At 38.5% G+C, this 20542-nt stretch overlaps 1 long non-coding RNA gene across 1 annotated transcript; it reads right to left on the bottom strand.

The window, feature by feature from the left end:
• Window positions 1-4112: 4112 nt before the first annotated feature.
• LOC149920260 (uncharacterized) lies at window positions 4113-20030 on the bottom strand. Its single transcript, XR_016463362.1, has 4 exons — window positions 19234-20030; window positions 18648-18711; window positions 15837-15947; window positions 4113-4514 (listed from the first exon to the last, which is right to left on the bottom strand). It is a non-coding gene; the product is annotated as an uncharacterized LOC149920260 (long non-coding RNA).
• Between the last annotated feature and the right edge of the window lie 512 nt (window positions 20031-20542).

The following is a 20542-nucleotide window of genomic DNA, read 5'->3' as shown; positions in this document are numbered from 1 at the left end:
AATTCTCTTGAGAAATCAGTGGTTTGGAGTAGAACTAATAGTACAGCTGCAGAACTGCGTGATCTGGATTGGGCAGTGAGATCAATGATCAAACATTTCATTTGTCATCCACTTCCGAAATGGGGTGACATTACATCAGCAACATCAACAAAGATGTCAGTGTTCAGAGATTTGTAATATGTACTTTGCTTACTAAGGCCGACAACTGAAAGTATTTGAAATTTTTTCATAAAAATACTGTGAGTTATTTTTATACATCCCTTAATGTTGAACAAGGTGCTATGCTTTCAAGTACGTGATGCTATCAGTACTAGAAAGTTTCGTTTGAATGACATGCTTAACCACATTCTGCTTAGATTTCTGATTGTACTGAATTATCTTCACAACTGACTATATGGAACTCAGCACTGATTCAGATTACATATTTCATATGATATCAAGCTCTCTAAGCCACCGCTTTCTGGAGAATGAATGATCACCTTCTCCTTGAGAACAAGGACACACGGTGTTTTATTTAGCCTGCCTCTATCCATGTTCTGCTTTTCTTAAACAATATCAAAAGGTGTGTATCCTTTTATTTCCCATGTAAACAGCAAAATGTCTAACACATGGCTTCAACTCAACAAAACCAGGGACAAAGAAAGGTGACAGATCAGTTCCAGGAATATTCCAACAGAATATGATGTTCTCCGCTTGATTTCTCTTGATCCCTTAGCAGACAGAAATGACTCATAGCTTTGTGTGGACTTGGGGCAATGTAGTTTGTATCAATAGAGATTAGATCGCAAATAGGAGGTATGTGTAAGTGAAAAAATGTGCTCCTGCTGAAGAAATATAACCAGAGACTTTGGAAATCATAGAGTCATAGAATCATAGAATTGTTTGAGTTGGAAGGGACCCTTACAGGTCATCTAGCCCAGCACCCCTGCAATGAAGAGGGACACCTACAGCTCCATCAGGTTGCTCACAGGTCCAACCAGTCTGACCTTGAATGTCTTCAGCAACGGGGCATCCACCTCTCTGGGCAAACTGTTCCAGTGTCTCACCACTCTTACAGTAAAAAATTTCTCTCATATCCATTCTAAATCTCCTGTCTTTTAGTTTGAAATCATTTCCCTTTCTCCTATGACAGAAGACCCTGCTCAAGAGTTTCTCTTTCTTATGCCCTCCTTTGGATACTGAAAGGCTGCTCTCAGGTCTCTCAAAGCCTTCTCTTCTCCAGGTAGGATGGCCCCAGCTCTCTCAGCCTGTACTCATAGGAGAGGTGCTGCATTCTGTGGATCATTTTTGTGGCATTTCTCTGGATTTGCTCCAACAGGTCCATGTCTCTCTTATATTGAGGACTCTACATCTGGACACAGTACTCCAGGTAAGGCTTCACCAGCACAGAGCAAGCACAGAGAGGCAAGATCACCTCCCTTACCCTGCTGGCCACGCTGCTTTGGATGCAGCCCAGGATACAGTTTACTTTCTGGCCTGTGAGGGTGCACTGCTGCCACATGCCCAGCTTGCTATCTACCAGATCCTTTTCAGTAGTGCTGTGCTCTGTGCTTACATCCCCAAGCTCATATTACTTGTGAGGGCTGCCATAACCCAGATACAAGACCTTGCTCTTGAATATGTTGTACCTCAAGAGGTTCTCCTGGTCCCACTGCTTGAGCCTGACTAGATCTCTTTGGATGGCAGCCCATCCATCAGACATGTCAACTGCACCCCACAACTTGGTATCACCCACAAACTTGTCGAGAGTGCATTCAGTCCCACTGTTGATGTCATTGATGAAGATGTTAAAGACCACTGATCCCAGTACTGACCCGTGAGGGACACCACTTGACACTGATCTGCACCTGGACGTTGAGCTACTGACCACCACTTTCTGGGTACAATCTCATATCCAGTTCCTCATCCACTGAACAATTCACTTGTCAAAACTGTATATTTCCAATTAGGAGAGAAGGATGTTGTGGGGACCATGTCAAAGGCCTTACTAAAGTCTAGATGGCTCTATGGCTCTTCCCCTGTTCTCTGTCACAGTTACATCACCATAAAAAGTGACAAGGTGAAGCCATGTTGTTTATCCCATATCACCTCCCTGTCTACCATGTGCCGTAGCATAGCTTCCAGGAGGATCTGCTGCATGATCTTTCCTGGTATACAGGTGGGACTGTCTGGTCTACGCTCATCCTTTCAACCCTTTTTAAAAATGGGTGTGACATTGCCTTTTTTTCTAGTCACCAGGGACTTCATCTGACCACCATGACTTTTCAAATATCAAGAGTGCCTTGGCAACTAAGTCAGCCAATTTCCACAGGACTCAGGACTCAGGTGCATTTCATCAGGACCCATAGACTTCTGGATGTTCAGGTTCCTTAGGTGGTTACAAACCTGATCTTTGCTTACAGCTGGAGCAGCATCACTCCCCAGGTTCCCACCTCCTGAATCATCCACTTAAGGGCTGTGTGTAGAGCAGTAACTAGTGAAGACTGAGGCAAAAAATGTGTTGAGCACCTTAGCCTTCTCTTTGTTAATTGTTACAAGCCTTCCTATGTTGCTTACTATGGCGAGTATGCTCTCCTGATCTTTCCTGGGTGATGTACCAACAGAAGTCTTTCTTATTCTTCTTAGCACCCCTTGCCACGGGGTTCCAGATGGGCGTTGGCCTTCCTGACCCCATCCCTAAACAGTCTAGCAGCACCTCTATACTCCTCACAGATTACCTGTCCCTGTTTCCACTGCCTGTGCATTTTCTTCTTGCTCTTCAGTACTGCATGCCCCAGTAAGTTGTACAGTATTTCAGATGTAAGAATTAGTGTCTCATGCTAAACCTCTAATACCTTCATGGCCTATCTAAGCTTCCTCTGGGTCAGTAGAAAAGCACTATGTGAGGCAATCCCTTAATTCTACCCACAGCAGCTGCCTAAAATAGGTGGAATGAATTCCCAGTACTAGTTCTTCATTCCACAAAAAGAGGCTAAACAACTATTTCAGGGAAGAATCAGATGTTTAAAGAACTACCCCTCACAACTCCATGCTCTTAACCATGGTTACATCTTGAAAATTCAGCCTCCTGCTATGATTAATGTAAATCTCACAGATAAGATGATAAAGAATCAGTAAAAACTGCAGCGGGAATAATTTAGCTATTTGAAAGCTTTGAAACAGTTTCTCTTCATCTTTGATGTCTAAGGAAGCAAAACTGTGTGAAGTCCTACTTTTTCATTTAATTTTCCTTTTCTTAAATGACTCATCTTTTCATAAGCTTTAACTGTCATTCTGTGAGAAAAAAAGTACCAGGCAGCAAAGCATAAGGTCAAAGATGGGCTTTAATGACATTAGAAATGTGATGGAAGTAGCAACCAGTTTTTAGTAATTAGTTTTCAATTAAATTAGTACTTTATTATAGAATAATTTATATTCCAGAAAAAAAAAAAATCACTAGATAATTTACATATAGCCACAATGTATTTCATGGACGTCTCAGTAAAATTTCAAAGCTTATTTGTAACTTACAGGTCTGAATCTTGTAGAAAGTATACTGCTAAATCATATGTACTTACTTCTAATTCATCATGTTTATCCTCATTGAAAGTGAGGAAAACAGAAATGATTTTAGGTGACCCCAGATTTCACACTGATTTCAATGATGTATTCATTGATAGGATATTTTGATAATTTCCTAGTGTTTAATACACAAAATTTTCTAAATAGAAAGGTCTTTTCTATCAAAGTCCATCTAGGATCCATGCACCGTGTTACTGCTATTAGTTTCCTCAAAATCCAATTGCTTTGGTAAAAGTAAGTCTTTTGCACAGAAATCACCCTGATCTGAGTGCCCTTGCTAGAACAGGTGACCTCCAGATGTTTCTTCTGGTTTCAGCTATAAGATCTCATTCTGATTCTGTGACACTGTAGAACTCCAAAGGTCTAGCCAATGTTACATTAAGCAATTGTGTAAAAGTCAAAATAATATGGACATGGCTCATCCCTGCAGTGTAATCATGCGTTTAAAGCCTGCAGACTTCTTGAGTAGTTAATATTTGAGTTAACTATTAACTATTAATAAATATTAACTATTGTGTAGTTAATATAATAATTTGTCAAGAGCTAACTATTACCAGCAAACATATAAAATTACTTAACAGGACAATGTAGAAAGCAGAGTACTGTGCTTAATAGTAGACAAAATAGTCTTTCAAATGACCAGTCATGTTTTAAATAGCATCATTCTCTCCTCCTACTGTTCTATTTTCTTTTGAATACATTCTGAAGAAAGTTAGTAGTGAAAACACCAATCAGAAGGCAAAAGGATTCAAATGATCAGTGTTAATGTGAACAACCTAATCCTGCTCTGGAACTAAATATTGTTTTGAAATGGTTACTTATTCCAGAAAATTCTTCAGCCTGCTGAAAGGGCAAGTCAAGTTCTTGAGCTTGGATTGTCTTCAAATACTGAGCAACAGTTTACAGCCAGAGTACTGATGTTACACCCAGAGAACTGACATCAGAGGTTCGCACTACAATGTGAATACAGAGAAGAAGATAATACTTTATTTCTAAAAGGGAGCATATACTGCAAAAGCAAATCGTTTTTGAAAAAATAAGCATATGTTTTTGGTCACCAATATTTTTTTTCTGGCTTCTATTCATTTAAAATCTTATAAATAGAAAAATCTGTTTTTCATGTGAAACGCTGTCTGTTTAATGGTGGTGACATTATTTTTAAACAAGACTCTCCATCTTCATCTCTTTACATGTTATAGTCATATTTAATCTCTCTTTACAAGCTGTTACAACTGATCATAAACTAAGCAGTTTGTAATTTCCTGTTATATATCCCTAAGACATTTAATAATTTGCTTGTGTTGGGTTTCTTCCAAATTTTAGAAATCATTTTCTCAAAAATGAACATTCAAGATGTCCTTATTTTAACCCCTCACTCTGTTTGCCCCTTCCCAGAACTGTATCTGCTGTTATTCTTCAAAACTGCAATAAACTAACCTGGAGTCTATAGAAAGCCTTGTGATTTTTCCATGTATAGAAAGAAAGTAATTCTTAGCAATAGGGTTAAATCTAAATTATCCAATAAATAAGCTTCTGCACCACGATATGTAGATAGCTAATTTAATCTGTTTAGACAAATGCTAATAAAGTACATTTACTTGAAAATTAAAAATAAAATGTTTCAAAGATTTTGTGTGTGTGCATACATATGTATTTTAAGAGGCCATAAGTATTTGAAGTCTTTTGCTGAGTTTCCTGAGTTTCGAATGAAAATAACTTTCTAAGTATGTGTTTTGGAATGTGAGGCATTCTCTTTATGTCCTACTGAAAAGCATTCAGCTTTGAAATATCAATTCAACAAAACATAGCAACATAGCACGGTTGTGAGCCATCAGTATAGGAAGGCAAGACTTTGGAAGGAACTGCTAAGTTAATTTCCTGTACAACTGAGTTTAGAACCTGAATTCTTGCAATAATAATTATTATTTATTTACTATATTCTTGTAATAATAATAATAACAACAACAACAACAATAATAATAATAATTTTATTATTATTATTATTATTATTATTATTATTATTGTTATTGTTATTATTATTATTTTAATCTAAAAGTTGTCAGCCATATTCAAACTTGATTGAAATTTGGATATCATTTTCTGTCTCTACAGAGTACTACCAGTCCTCTAACATCATACAATTCAGCAGCATAAATAGATCAGAGCCAGCATTCCACTCTCAAAATCACAGGCCAGATATGTGGAGGTAGCTTGAATCTACATGGAATGGTATCATACATGGAATGTATCATGTGTGCATTGATCTCATTTCTTAAAAAGACCTTATCACGTTCCTGTATTTTGTTGTTGTTTATTTTTTGTTGTTGTCTTTCTTTAGCTGGGTAATTAATGAGGAAAAGATGTTGCTTTGATTCTTGCAGACTAAAGCAAAAGCTAGGGAAAGAAGCTTTCCTATTTGTTCTCATTAACTAACTACGTTATATTAGAAGGCATGACCCAAAATAAATGATATTTCTAAACACCAATGTTAATTATCTCACAACACCAGATACAATGTAGCACTAAGTCAAATTAATTGGAAGGCTTTATTCTGAATGTTAGACTTGAAGAAAGTATCTTTCACCTTCTCTGAACAAAGACAAAACACAATGCTATATTTTACATATGGTTAAAGAAAAATAAAAAAAAACAGTTAAATTTTCCTTTCTCTTTCTCGGCCTGTACCACTGATCTCATCCAGAATCGTTTTTCCCTGCCCTCCTAGGAGGTATCTGCAACTTCTCTCTCACTACAGCTTACATTGCATCAGCAGAAAATGTTCACGTAGACAACAGTTGGACCACTCACGCAGCCCTCAAAGAAAGGAGGAAGAATGCAGAAGCCAGGTTCAGCATCCAGGTTGACCACAGTACCTGAAGTGTTTTACTGTGAGCTGAATGGCTCAGCTGCCAAAGACAATGATGGAGGACGTGGATGGAGCAGAGCAGGTACAAGATCTCTCTATTAGGTGCACAGAGAGCACATAAGCATCAGTGTAAGACATGACTGAGGATCAGAGCAAATGGGATAGCGTGAACATAGAAACTCATTTCAAAACTAAGTCCTATTTTATACCAGTGTAATTTTCACCAGTAGAGACTTGCAGCCCTTGCAGATTGGCTCCAATCCCTTTACAAGACTGGGACAATTGGTGCCAAGTGGTTAAAAGAACAGTATCATTTGCTTCAGCTAAGCACAGGCTTTCAGAACACTGAGTTCCTGACAGTATCATCACGATGGTGCAAGGTGGATGGCTGACAAGCTGCAGAATGCATGTCAGCACAGATGTGAGCAAAACTGACTATGGTTGTACCCAAGAGGTATTAAGTACATTAATAAACATCACGAGGGCTGCTTTTTATATTTGCTGCAAATTTCACACTGACAGCAGTCAAACTTTGTCACTGGGTTGTAAACTATTTTACTACAATATTAATAAAACCACTAGCATGTGGCAAATTCGGAGATTTGTTTTCATTGTATAAGAGAATGAAATGAAATCTGCTTCCATTGAATTGAACAAAGCAGATAAGGAAATTCTGAGACCTTGAACAACTCTGTTAGGTGAGTTTTATAAGGCAGGTAGTTAACAGTGTAAAACTTTGGCCTACAGTGAGGATTTAGGGATGGTTATTGTTTCACTGTCCTGAATTGTAAACCTTTAGCATCTTAGTCTAGAACAAGATAATGGAACTGAAAATATTATTGAAAGGCAAAAAACTATTTTTATCAATTACTTGTTCCCCTTTGAGGATGTAATCCTCATTAAGAAAGAAGCTTGTAAGTGGAAAATAAATCCTTCAAAACAATTTTCATAGCTGCTCTCACTGGAATAATTTATACTAAACATCTCATTATATTAATGCAAATTAGTTTTTATTATATTATGGATATTCTTAAATTAAACCTTGTACTTTCAATTAATTCAGGAACTACCATAATGCTTCAGGAATGTATGAGTCACCTATTCCTATGCACAAGAAATGAAAAGTGGGATTCACAGGTCATTTGGGCCAAGCAAAAGGACATAAACAAATTTAGTGTACATACTGAAGGTACATATTGTAGGTATCTATGTGTAGCACAGGAAAATGGATATCTTTATGAAGTTTTCAAGATTTTCTCAAGCACATGCTTTAACATTGATGTTTAATTATCATTATTTTTAGTCTCTATTTTTCCATTAAAATATGCAGTCTTGTATCATATTAAATATGTATACAGTTCTGTTTCAAACAACTAGCAAACGTAGAGGTCTTGCCATTTACTATATATACTTAACTCTATTTACCACAAAGTCAAATGCATTTAAAATGTTGAATATTTTTCTTTGTACCCAGTGATTTTCATTTGTTTTCTATTAAAAACTGACATTCATGAAGAACCAAAATAACCTTTTATGTCTCCTTTAAAGCCTCAGACATTTCCTTCTAGTATTGCACATGGGGATAATATTAATTATTACAAGCTTAAAAGTCTCTGCCAACAATAATGTTTAACACAGCATCTATTCTGCTGGTTTATTACTTCTCTCTTTTTTCTTTTTTTTTCCCTCTATTGATGTTATATGATTTTATCATAAGTTTTCCAAGAATCAGCAATACTAAGCATCTTTTATTTTCTGTATTAAAAAGTAGATAATTGCTGTTATATACTTAATATTTCATCAATACTGTGTTAGAATTAACTGAAGGTGTAACTGAGCTTTAGGACCTATTTAATATGGTTCTTTACAGAAAAGAAAAAGAAAAAAAAAAAAAGATGATTTTTCAGAAACTCCTGAAAGAGTAAGAAAGGCAAAATAAAACCAAGGATCATGCTCCTGGACTTTTGCCTGACCAATCCAGTCATATTCTATGGAGGAGTGCATGCATGATTAGAAAAATTGATACTGGTGTAATTTAGCTGGACTTCTGCAAGACCTTTGATATGGTCCCCCACAACGTCCTTCTCCCCAAATAGGAGAAATATGAATTCAATGCATGGACTGTTTGATGGACAAGGAACTGGTTGCGAGATTGTACCCAGAGAGTGGTGGTCAATGGCTCAGTGTCTGGATGGAGATCAGTGACAAGGGTGTCCCTCAGCAGTCAGTACTGGGACCAGCACTCTTTAAAATATTCATAAATGATATCCACATGACTCCATTCCTGGAATCATTCAAGGTCAGGCTGGATGGGGCTCTGAGTAACCTGATCTAGCTGTTGAGGTCCCAGTTCATTGCAGGGATATTGGACTAGATGTGACTGGGAGTAGTAAACATGGATTTACAAAGGGAATATCATGCCTGAACAATGTGACAGCTTTGACTGATGAAATGAATATCTTAGTAGACAAGGAATTGTATACTATTTTTCTTGACTTGAGCAAGCATTTCAGTACTGTGTCCTTTAACATTCTCATGAAAAACTAATGAAGCACAGGCTAGATAAGTAGACAGTAAGGTGAACTGAAAACTTGATAAACTGACAGTCTCAGTGTCTTGTGATCAGTGACAGGAAATCTAGCTGGCGGCCAGACACTAGTGGAGTAATCCAGAAGTAAGTACCAAGTCAATACTGGTTAGTAACTTCATTAATGAGCAGAACAATAGGGCAGCTTGCACCCTTTGACACAAAATTAAGAGGAAAGGTTGATGCATAGATAGCTGTGCTACCATTCAGACCACAACAGGCTGGGGAAATGGGCCAGTGATGCATCCTCGCAGCAAAGAAGATCAGGAGCATCCTGTTAAGTATTAAAGAAAAAACTGTCAGAAAGTCCAGGTTGATGATCCTTCCCTCCTGTTTGGCAGTATGGAGGCCACATCTGGAGGGCAGTGTCAGTGCTGGGCTACCTGGTACAAAAAATTTGTGGAAATAATAGAGTGAGTTCAATGAAGAGCTGCAAATATGAGTAAGGGACTGAAGCATGTGACATGCAAGGAGCAAATGTTTAGCCTCAAGAAGAGGACGTTCGTGAGGAATCTTGATACAGTGACACGAGGGGGGAAGAGAACAAGAGAGCTATCCAGTCAGTGGTCCGCTGTGACAGGAAATGCAAGCAATTCCATTAAAACATTTGAATGTTACTTTTTATCACAAAGGTGATCAAGTACAGGAACACATTGCCAAGAAAGGTTGTGGAGTCTCTGTCCTTGGAGATATTCAAAACCTGACTGGAAATGGCCCTGAGTGACCTGCTGCAGCTGGCTCTGCTAAGCATCTGTTGGACTAGATGATCTCCAGAGGTATGTTTCAACCTCAGCTGTTCTATGATTCAGTGGTTAGAAACACCAGACCTCCTTTCAAAAGCTTTCACAAGGTTGAAACAAAGCCAAACTATATGTTCAGATTTTCATGGGCTAAAACAAAGAGGCTTTTTCCCCCATTTTTGAACAGAAGTCAAGTTCATCAAAAAAATCTTATTGAAAAAAAGTTTACTCAAACATTTTATTCTTCTCAGATGTATTACATCATTAAAAGGTAACAAAGCTGTCTTTTCACTTCTAAAATGTAATGTTCTTTTTCAAAGCTATTCAAGAGCAACAGCTGGCAAAGGGGTTTAGGGTTCACTGAGTTTTAGACACTATATATCACAGCTGTAAACCCTGAAAGACTATTTATCCAACAGCCCCTTCTAATTTCTAACTGAGGCAAGAGCATCCAAGCTGTCATGACACTTAAACTAATAGTTCCAGGCATCCACAGAAGTCTTACAGCTTTCCACTCCAACAGTAGACTCTAAAGTTTTATTGTGGAAAAGAAAGGGAGAAAATAAAATCTGTTGTAAAAGCACGTACAGAATGAAAGTAGTACCTGGGTTAATCACCAGACATGTGGGACACTTCCTCAGTAACACTTCAGAATGCATTTTATAATCATAAATGATATAATACGAGAATATTTATGGGTTAAAGAAAAATCAGTTATAAACTAGGACCTCATTTTTCTGCATTTTTCTCCAAAGGTCTTTGTGCTAAAGTGGTTACAGGAAAGATTAAAGATCAAGATTTCAAAACTAATTTATGCACTTTGTGATGGTTGATTGATGAAAAATGTTAAAATGTGCTGAAATAATATATTGATTTAGCACTCTAAAGGACCTAGGTTACCTGGAATTTTAAGACACAGTCTTTTGAAAAGTGATTTAAGGCCAGATTTGCAAAGACATTAAGATGTAGATGGATGCAGCCATGAGAAATTTATATGCCAAATAACATTAAATTCTCATTAATCACTCCTGTATATTTTAAGCATTTACACAATTACCAAAATATATTCCTTAGAAATTTTAGAACACTGAGATTTGCACAGAATCTTCAGAGATATGCAAAGGATTCAAGAATCTTAGCTATAATGACACTCACTGTCATTGGATTCTAAATAACTAAGTCACTTTGTGAAAATGAGACAGGCTTCAAAGTTATCTATTTGCTTTTGAAAAAATCACTCTTTTTGAAAAAGAGTTAGTATTTCCCCAATTGATGATTGTAATCTGAATGACATTAGATTTCAAAATCTCAAGGATGTGATCTCACATTAAAAATCTACTCACATGTATAAAATAATGTTTATATGTATGGTTCAGCATAAATACTAATTTACATAACTTAAAAGCAGTGTTAAAAAAATAACAGCAGTAACAAAAACATTAAAGCTGCAAAATCCCGCATATAGAGATTACAATATGCTAGAATTAAGTTGCAATTTTAAATTTGTTTTGAGATGCTTATGCACCTTATATTATGCTTATAAGCTATTTTTACCTGAGGTTCTATTTCTTTCAGAGACTGTGACTGTGCCCACATAATTAATCAAAGTTCCATACTTAATGAGACTGTAATGTGACTGCATGCAAATTTATATGCAAATGGACAGTTGTGCATCTAAGTGGCTACTTGTATATGTCATTATCTGATTTACACACACAATCATTGTAATTATACAGTTTTGAAATGTGAGGGCACAGTTCAAAAATGTGAGTTTTTGAGTGAAAAATGTACTTAATTCATGTATTAGCCATTCTTGTTAATCAATCATTTACTTAGAATGCATTTACATTAATCAGTTGCTCTTTGCACGATTTAGTATTGCCTACTTTACTACAAGATTCATTCTATTCCTTTTTTCTTTTAGTTAATCATTATGTTTGTCATTTGGGACACAGAAACTATATGCACCTCTGCCAAATAGCAAGCTTCCTGTTTTATGGATGCAATCAGTGACCTGCGCACTCTGTTCTCAGACAACCTACATAAATCCAAATCAATTTTATAAACTAGGACAGATCTGTGCATCAAAATTGTTAATATTCCCTTTTCCAAGTCATATGAGGTTCTACTACTCTCACATTTCAAGAAATTTGTCAAGAACACCAAAGAAATTTTTCTCCTATCTGGCTCATTCACACTGTAAACCAATATTCAACCCAGAAGTGTTATAGTCTAGAGGATGAAACGTACAAGAAAAGCATGAAGACATACAACTTCTCTGCAAGTAGATATGTTGTATTCAACTTGCGTGACCTGCAAGTTTCTTCTACATTTTTAATTATTTGCCAAGGACTTGACATAGGCTAATCTATTCTTTTGATTACTTCAAGTACAAATGGGAAGACCAGATAACCCCCATATTCTCCAGGGAATAGGCTACTATTCTTTTGTGATTAGTATGTCAGCCTGTTCTGCTTCACTATGCATCATTACCTCTATAAATTCCAAATGATAAAGGACAAGATATCAGCTGAATGTACCTTGTGTGTGATTTTGATTAAGTCTAGGGAAACAAACAAAGTCTGCTATGAGGAGACCTTTGTCATCAGGTAATTATTAAATGTGCATCACAGAAAATTTGAAATGGGATCAAGATGTCAGCTACAATCAGCATCATTACAACATCTTGAAAGGCACTGTGATGCAGAGAACTGCTCTATGTTCCATCACAAACCCTGTGACAGAAGAGTTACTCATAAAAAGGGACCTCTAAGGCCACGAAGTTCAGTAATTAGTCAGATAATACTTTTTATAATGAATTAAAATTCATCTTAAAATTTATCTGGTCTCATCATAACAGACAGGTGGCAGCATGCTTCTGTGATGACCTTTGATGAGGCATCAATGATATATCCAGATTGAAACTAAGAGAAAGAAAACACCTGGGAAAACAGGATGAGGATGCAACTGTACTGCACTGCGCATCTTCACTCCCCAGCTCTCATAAATTAACTTGGAGCCAACTCCAAAGAGAGACTACAGATGTGAGAGGTACTATGTGACCATTTAACTGTGAGTCTGCTTTTACTGCATGTATTTAATGAGATTTTTATAAATAATGAGACAGAGCATCTGCCAGGATAATCCTCATGATATACCTTCTTCAGCATAACTGAACCAAGCTGAAGCAATCCTCTCTGTCAGTTCTCAACCATTTCTCAGTACGGCTAAACTACGTGAAAAACCATATGTGTAACAACTTTTTCTGCTCTAGAGATATCCTGTTCCATCCTGGGAATATAAAACTGGTAAAGCTGCAGTTTGTCCCTAGAGCTACTAAAGCTGCAATGCATTAGTAATGCTGTTTGTACCACTAACATAATGACAGAAGTGCTAACCCACTCAGGCCTTGTCTTGGTGGGAATGGGCATGAGACAAGAACACAAAATAGTGTTGCTAGGATTACTTTTTTGTAACACTGACAAAGTAGTGCTATGTGCTTTTTAGGAAAGATCAACTGGTGAGGTGGGGTGGTGGAGTTGCTCTTTATGTGAGAGAGCAGTTAGAATATATTGAACTCCTCCTGGGGGAGAGTGATGTAGCAGTGGAGAGCTTGTGGGTGATAATCAAAGGGCAGGCTGGTATGGGTGACACCGTTCTGGGCGTGTACTACAGGTCCCTTGATCAGGAGGAGGAGGTTGATGAGGCCTTCCATAAGCAACTGGAAGTAGTGTCACAATCCCAGGCGCTGGTGCATGTGGGGGACTTCAATTATCCAGATATTTGCTGGATAAGCAACATGGCCAGGCACATGCAGTCCAGACGGTTCCTGCAATGTGTTGAAGACAACTTTCTGATGCAGGTGGTGGAGGAACTGACAAACGGAGGGTGTTGCTGGACCTTATTCTTGCTAATAAGGAAGGGATTGTCAAGATAGTAAATGTCGGGGGTAGCTTGGGTTGTAGTGACCATGAGATGGTGGAGTTCAAGATCTTGAGTGGAAGAAGCAAAGCAAAAAGTAAGATTGCTACCCTGGACTTTAGGAGAGCCAACTTTGATCTCTTCCAGGACCTACTTGGAGCTATCCCGTGGGCTAGGGAGTTAGAAGTTATGGGGGCCTGCAAGAGCTGGTCGGCATTTAAACAGCTCTTCTAAGCTCAGGATCAGTGCATCCCTGTGAGCAAGAAATCAGGAAAGGGTGGCAGGAGACCTGTGTGGATGAGCAAGGAGCTCATGCATAAACTCAAAGGGAAGAAAAAGGTCCATGAAATGTGGAAGAAGGGTCTGACCACTTGGGAAGAATATAGAAATTTTTCAGGGCCTGCAGGGATGCGACAAGGAAGGCTAACGCCCGCCTGGAATTGAATCTGGCAAAGGTGATAAAGGATAATAAAAATGGCTTTTTAAAGTATGTTAACAGTAAAAGACTAGGGAGAATGTGGCTCTCCTACCAAGTGAGGGGGGTATTCTGGTAACAGGGGATGCTGAGAAGGCGGAGATACTGAATGCCTTCCTTGCTTGGGTCTTCAGTGAAAAAGCTCTCCCTTGGGAATCCCGGACCCTGGAGGTTAGTGAGAGGGTCTGGGGAATGGGAGACTTCCCTTTAGCCAGGAAAGAGGTATTCCGAGAGCGCCTAGGCAATACCAATGTTCATAAATCCATGGGACCTGATGGGATGCATCCATGGGTGCTGAGGAAGCTGGCAGAGGTGATTGGTGAACTGCTCTCTATCATCTTTGAGAGGTCTTGGAGAATGAGGGAGGTGCCTGAAGGCTGGAGGATAATCAATGTCACTCCAGTCTTCAAAAAGGGCAAGAAGGAAGATCCAGGTAATTACAGGCAGTCAGCCTCACCACTGTCCCTGGAAAGGTGATGGAACAGATTGTGCTGGATGCCATCTCCAGACAACTGGAAGAAAAGGAGGTTATCAGGAGTAGTCAGCATGGGTTCACCAGGGGGAGGTCGTGCTTGACCAACCTGGTAGCCTTCTACGATGTTGTCATTGGCTGGGTGGATGGGGGGAGAACAGTGAATGTAGTCTACCTTGATTTCAGCAAGGCATTTGATACTGTCTCCCACAACATCCTTATAACAAAGCTGAGGAAATATGGGATAGATGAGTGGACAGTGAGGTGGGTTGAGTACTGGCTGACTGACAGAGCACAGAGGGTCATCGTTGGTGGTGCAGAGTCTGGTTGGAGGCCTGTAACCAGCGGTGTTCCCCAGGGGTCGGTGCTGGGTCCGGTCCTGTTCAACATCTTCATCAGTGACCTTGATGAGGGGATAGTGGCCACCCTCAGCAAGTTTGCTGATGATATGAAGTTGGGAGGATTGGCTGACACACCTGAAGACTGTGCTACCATTCAGCAAGACCTGGACAGGCTGGAGAGCTGGGCAGTAAGAAACCAGATGAGGTTTAACAAAAGCAAGTGTAGAGTCTTGCATCTGGGGAGAAATAATTGCATGCACCGGTACAGGTTGAGGGATGACCTGCTGGAGAGGAGCTCTGCAGAGAGGGACCTGGGTGTCCTGGTGGACAGCAGATTGGCCATGAGCCAGCAGTGTGCCCTTGTGGCCAAAAAGGCCAATGGCATTCTGGGGTGCATTAAAAAGAGCGTGGCCAGCACGTCGAGGGAGGTGATCCTCCCCCTCTACTCTGCCCAGGTGAGGCCTCATCTGGAATACTGTGTCCAGTTCTGGGCTCCCCAGTACAAAGACAGGGATCTCTTGGAAAGAGTCCAGCGGAGAGCCACAAAGATGGTGAAGGGCCTGATGTGAAGAAAGGCCAAGTGAACTGGGTCTGTTTAGCCTTGAGAAGAGAAGACTGAGAGGGGACCTGATCCAGGTCTATAAACATCTAAGGTGTGGGGTGCAGAGTGGCGAGGGCAGAGACTTTTCAGCAGCATGTGGAGACAGGACAAGGGGAAATGGCCACAAACTGCAGCATTTGTGCAGGAAGTTCTGCACAAATGTGCGCAAGAATTTCTGTATGGTGAGGGTGACGGAGCACTGGAACAGGCTGCCCAGGGAGGTTGTGGAGTCTCCTTTTCTGGAGATATTCAAGACCCGCCTGGACGCCTACCTGTGCGACCTGGTGTAGGGAACCTGCTTTGGCAGGGGAGTTGGACTTGATGATCTCTGGAGGTCCCTTCCAACCCCTACGATTCCGTGATTCTGTGATAGTGCTGCTACCCTGTAAGGAGATGGGAGAACACAAGTTGTCATTGGTGTCAATTCTATCTACTCATTCTAGAATCACTTATACTTGGCTAAAGGTTTTATCAAACAAATAAATGAAAGAATAATGAATGAGTAAATAAATTCTACTAATCAGCATACTTTTTTTGCCATCATCTTTCTCCTTTAATACTCCAAATAAAAGGCTTTTTTTTTTTTCTTTTGGTGGCATTTATCTTCTTAAGAATTATCAAACTCCACTATATTCCATGTCTGATTCTCCCATGCTCTGTTCTTTTTTTTATTTAAGGAGTGATCTATGAATATGCAAGCACCAGCCATTTTATTGCTACATGGATATTTTCCGAAACCGGTGGAAGTTGGATTCATAAATCTGCAGTGTGAGGTATGGTAGCTCCCATTCCTTGCTAAAATGAAGAAATAAACCTGTGAGAGTTATCCAGAGGCAATCAAGCTACAGTCAGTCATCTAATGATCACTTTTCCTGTGAGCCTATTAAGTGCATCCCTGCATGAAAGAGTATGAAATAATGTCACTTACTGTATTTGAGGCAGACGACAGTTGAAGCAAAGGGAAAAAGTGAAGGTAATCTCCCAGAAAAGTATTTTCAGCTTCACAGTGTGCACTTTTAGAATAAACCAAGTGTGGTAGACAAACCTTGGAAAATTAAAATGCAAGAATCTCCACTGTTCCGGAAACAACACAACTATGATGAGAATTTTACTTAGAGATTCTATGGTGTGTTATATCAGCTGAATTTTTTATTTTAAATGAAATATCACAAGAGTGTTTGATGAATGTGCATGAAAGTAAAGTTTTTCTTTCCTATTTAACTCTCTGTATCTAAAGTTTATGGTCCAGATCCTCATCAACATCACAACCAGTAAGAGGAAAGGATCCATGCCAGTTTACACCATGTTATGATTTATCTCCTACTCCTCCTGCCAAAATGACATTGGATATTTAGAACCATTTATTTCACTTGGTTCTTCAAATAAAAAATACTATACAACAATTTTTTTGTAACTGTGATTACTTTAATATCTCAACACCCGTTTAAAAAAATTGGGGGGAAACACAGATGAACTATGTTGGATTACTGCCCTTCATATTAATAGCATAAAGTAGTTTATTGCTGTAGTTCCTAAAGATTTAGTTCACTGTCCTTTACGTATTAACATGAACTACATTCTAGAACTCCACATTCAGTTTGTTGAAATTCATTTTTTCTATTGTCATGTTTTGGTGAAATTGTCATCAAGTAATGTTCTGCTTGTATTTGTAGTCCTTGGTATCACTCTCAGAGAGAGGTGTGCACTGACTTCACATCCATCCCTTCTTGGAGACTCGTGAAAGCTCAATTCTCAATTTATAAATTTTTGCTAGTTGGAAACTACAGACTCAGGTTACTTGCTTAATACTTAGAGAAGAAAGGAGTAGTCAAAAAAAAAAAAAAAAAAAAAAAAAGTCTGCTTGTATGACAAGCAAGAGAGCAACTAAGGTAGGTGGCACAAACTACCAGTGGGAAGGGATCCAAGCTCAGTGTTTCAAAAGAATTACTAGTCTAATTTTCAGCTGAAGGGAACTGAATAGAAAAGAGACGTTCAAGTTAGCTTCTATCAGATTTGAATCAGGTATTTTGACCTGACAACTCCAATAAAACATTTTACCCAGAAGTAAATTATAGGGTAGCATCAACTGCCATCAGTATCTTTACTAAAAATATCAGAATTTTTATGGCTTCCTGGCATCAGAATTTCCTTTAGTCACAGCAATAGAAACTAAATGCTATAGGTCTCAAGTTTCCTTGTACATTTAGGTTTTGTGCTTTTTAAATGGAAATACAGGTTCAGAAGTTGCTGCTTTCTGTTGTTTACAATGGCTACTGGATCTTTTGAAATCACTGGATACCAGGCTAGGTGTGGAGTACTTGAAGCAGGCAAGCTTACTGCCACTTTTGCCAACAATTCTGAAAATACTCTGGATTATGGCTATTATACATTAGATATAAATAAGTATTGTTTCAAGTGGGTGGTTATTTTTCATTGCCTGTTGCTATGCTTTTATTTATCATGTAAAAACTGTAACTGTAAAAATGATGGCTTTACGGCTTTGTAATTGCCTTGCTAATTCAAAGCACTGCCTAATTGTCATTTTATAGCTGAAATAATTATATAAAATCTTCAAGAATGCATGAAATTTCATTGCTGTAAAGATCTTACTCATATAAAAGAAAAAAAAAAGACAATTGTTATTCAAAACTGAATGTAAATTTCAGCTATCTGGCACCTACATTGTTTTTACTCCCTGAACATATGGATGAAACTTATTTTAATACACCGTTTCTCATACAAATTTTATAAATTGGAAAGCAGCTATGATTAATAAAAACAATTTTGAGTGAAATTACAATGCCTGCTGAATGCATTCTTGGGCATGTAGGCAATGGCAAATCAATTTCTAGTATGCTTCATGACAGCTGAAAGTAGCTGTGCAATACTTAAGCTGAAGCAGTTTAATTAAACCTTGGCATTTTAACAGAATAAAAGAAAATTAACTAGCCTATTTCATTTCCCTATAGCATAAACAGAGTGCATGACAGGCATCTGTGAGATATATAATTAATCCCACTAGTCAAGAAAGACAGACAAAGATAGTTATGAAGACTTCAGCTCCTATATACAATAAAGCTTACATTTCAACGATGCTCATTATGTTCTCCTCAAATCACTTAATGAGATGATGTATTGTTGTACACACTGCAGAAGAGAAATGTATGGTTATATTCAAGTAGATGTATTACATGTGTGTATTTGTAAAAAGATGGCCAAAGAAAGATAGGAAAGCAAGGAGTGATTAAACCTAACATAAAAGGGAAGAAAAAGTGTACAGTGTGCACTTCACATACTACAAAAACTGGGTGCAAGGAAGGACTTGCACTTTTCATTAGATTTTGATAAAATATTTAACAAAATAGTTTCTCATTGGTTTGAAATAAGCATTGGTGAAGTATGGAAAAAGCATCTTTGCTAGTTACACTGAATGACATCATTGTACATTACTGAACTGCTATTTATGTTTAAATTAATTTTAATAAAGTTTGCAATTCATAATCAAGCACATTTCCAATTAGGTGATAATTGAATCGTGACAGCAGGCTGACATATTACTGCACAGAGAAGGAGAAGTAGCAGAAAGGGGAAAAGGTTTCCATAGTTTCCCCTCAAGTGAAAAAGGAAATAGTCATGTAACGAGTTTTCAGGTAGCCAGGAAATGGTTACCATAATGTGAGATGCTGTGGGGTGTTCTAACTAGTCTCCTGTTGCCATCCTTGTACAGAGATCTTCCACAAGTCCTGTCTCCCATCTGTTAGATCCTCATGGATTTCTCCTACATGCAAGAGTGCAGTGCATTCACTTACATCTGTGAGTAAATGAATCAAGTCTCAGAACCCCACAAATTGTAATGTGAACATAAAAATGTGCTTTTAGATATACATGGGCAGTTGGTGGCTCTGCTTCACCCAGTATTTTATAGAAATAAGTGGACACCTGAGAATAAATCCAACAAGATGATTCTGCAAGCAGAGCTGAATTATCTGCAGATACAGAAAAGACAGAGGTATATACTTGGAGGTATGCAGTCATACGGTGAGAGGCAACAGACACAGACTAGAACATATGAAATTTTGATTAAATATCAGAATTATTTGTTTTACCATGGGAGCTGTTGAAGCCCAGATCAGGGTACCCAGAGAGGCTGTGAAATCCACAGACCTGGAGCTATTCGGTGCTCAGAACAAAATGTAGGAACCTGCATTAGGTATCTAACTCATACAAAATGTACGAGAGATAGGTTTTCTGTAATGAAATCCCCAAAAAAACTTAGGTTAAGCGGAGAAACACTGCCTGCAGCAGGGTAGCTAACCTTTCTTTCCTTCACTGTTCATCAGTTCTGAAGAGTGAAACTAATGTGCTCAGAAACTCAACAGTGGAATTATGGACACCAGAAATAATGAGTTAAACAGGAATTACACTTATGATTGCCCTTCGTAATGCCGAAGGTTGAAATGATAAAGAAGAATCAGGAATAGTTTGCTTTATAGGGGATTTTGAAATATTTCCCACAGTTTATGTCTGCATAAGCAACACTAATCTTTTTTACTATATTCATCCTAAATGAATTTATATTTTGGAAGGAATCCTTATGTTCTGCACTGGCTACACAGAAGCAAAACATATTTGGTTATCCTTTTTAATGACATTGGTTTCTGTTTAAGAAAAAAATATCATATAATCAGCATCACCAGATCATGGAGTATCCCAAGTGGAAGAGGTCCACGAGGACCACTGAGTCCACTTGCTGTCATGGTTTTATGATTTTTGGTTATCAGTATTCCACATCATAACATCATGTGGGGCACTTGGAGTTTAACTATTAATGCTCAAATTCTGGGTACCTGCCCAGAAGAGAAGAACTACATTCCCCAGGGGACTTTGTGGTCACGGAGAGGAGATATAACTCCTGGCAAGGTCACCTGAAGCGCTCTTCTTTGTCGGCTCTTCTCTGTTGGCTCTTCTCCCATCTCCC

This window comes from Phasianus colchicus, chromosome 1, assembly GCF_987193195.1.
Source record: "Phasianus colchicus chromosome 1, bPhaCol1.hap1.1, whole genome shotgun sequence".
Lineage (NCBI taxonomy): Eukaryota > Metazoa > Chordata > Aves > Galliformes > Phasianidae > Phasianus > Phasianus colchicus.
This window is presented reverse-complemented; position numbering and strand designations above follow the sequence as displayed.